General features: G+C 54.5%; 1 protein-coding gene across 1 annotated transcript in view; it reads right to left on the bottom strand.

The window, feature by feature from the left end:
• Positions 1 to 1461, bottom strand: part of LOC308482038 (MARVEL domain-containing protein 3-like) — a gene marked incomplete at its 3' end in the record, with an annotated part of 19407 nt that extends 17946 nt beyond the window's left edge. The window contains exon 1 of the mRNA XM_081015030.1: positions 1154 to 1461. The remainder of the gene's footprint in view (positions 1 to 1153) is intronic.
• Between the last annotated feature and the right edge of the window lie 246 nt (positions 1462 to 1707).

Below are 1707 nucleotides of genomic sequence, written 5' to 3'. Positions count from 1 at the left end.
GCAAAGGCTCAGTTTCAAAAATGTGCAATTGTGGTAAGAAAATAGGAAGCTGCTAATTATACAGAATCAGACCAGGGGTCCGCTTAAGACTAAGTCAGTTCTGTCGAAGCTGATCAGCAGTGATGCTCCAAGATCAATTCCTGGGTATTGAGCTTGGGACCTTTTTCTGCACTGACCTATGGCCCTTCCCCAATGATGGGAGAAGCTGCCTTCTTCCTTCTACGCAAGAGCTCCAGGAATGCTGCCCTGCCCTGCACCTGGCAGTTCGAATTGCAGGCTACTCTCTCCCCCCCCCCGCCCCCCCATCCAGTCTTTGCAAAGTTGGATTTGCTGAGTTTCAAGAGTGGGGGGAAAAAAGCATCCAGATTTTTGGGAGGGAGGGGGAGGGAGCTGCTCTCTCCTTCTCATTCTCTGCAATTCAAAAGCCTACCCAAAACTCCCCCCAAAAAACTCTACCCAGTTGCAGCAGGAGGAGGCACAATATTTAAACGGATCCCCGTTGTGTGGACAGAGTGAGGTGTCAGGTGTCTATTGAAGTGCGTAGGGCTGCTACCTTTGCTGTGGCAAAATACAGGACAGGGCGGGGTGGTTGGGGGAGCTATTCCCCTCCCATCTGATGCTGAAGCGACTTCAAAGCAATCCATTACAATCTATCGCAACCTAACAGGATGGGCATGGGTGTATTTTCAAAAATTGCTTTTCAAAAATCATTGAAAAGCAATAAAAACACTAAATTAACCCTCCCCCTAGCAGAAGACTGTCCCCCAAACAAAAACCTGCCTCCCTTAATGTCCTCTTTTATGGGGGATTTTTACCCGTGATTCCCCCCCCCCCCCCAAAAAAAAAAACCTCAACTAATTTTGGGAGCGATCTCCTTTATATATGTGAGTTTGGAGAGGACCCCTAACTTGGCAGAGATTGAGAGACAGAACCTGAAACACAATACTGTTGTCGATGCAGGACGTATCATTTCACACTGAAATACAGGTGGCAACCTTAGAAGCGGGGAGGAGGCTGGCATGAAACCCCCGAACCTCAAACTGGGCGGGAATTGGCAAAGGTTTTGGTGACCACCACCACCACCACCACCCTGCTCTGAAGCCACACTATATTTACTGGTTTGGCGTATATCTCCCATTTCCCTGGGACTCACCTCTGCGCTGGCAAGAGTCTCCTCTGCAAGGCCCTCCCCACACGCCGAGGCGCTCAGGACCTTTGCGCTGTTGCTGGAGGCACGTCGGAAGAGAATTCGGGCTCGAAGTGGGCGCAGGAGTCTCCTCTGTTTCCTCCCGGGAGGCTCTCCGGAGACCAGCAGGGCGGCATTTCCTTGTTTTCTCTTTGTGTGTGAGAAAGAGAAGGGGGGAGAGAGAGAGAGAAAGAAAGGAGGGCGGCGGAGGGGGAAGGAGAGCGCGCGCAGGTAGTACTCGCCCGGGTCCCGCCCCTCGGCTCTTCTTCTTCTTCCTCAGGGGAGAGGCGGGTTTCGCTTGGCGCCGCCCGGAGTTTCACCGGCTCTCGAAGTCCAGAGGAGTGACCTGCGGAACCTGAGGGCAGCCAGCGGGAGGGGGCGGGCCCAGGAGGGCGGAATGGCGCGGCCTCCACGCGCTCTGAGGGGCGAGGGCGCGCGCGGGTGGCGGCGGGGAAATCAGCCCCAGGAACGGGAGCAGGTGCAGCGAAAGGGCGAGGCTCCTGTGGAGAAAGGGGGTTTGC

Source organism: Podarcis pityusensis (assembly GCF_964106645.2).
Source record: "Podarcis pityusensis genome assembly, chromosome: 7".
NCBI lineage: Eukaryota > Metazoa > Chordata > Lepidosauria > Squamata > Lacertidae > Podarcis > Podarcis pityusensis.
This window is presented reverse-complemented; position numbering and strand designations above follow the sequence as displayed.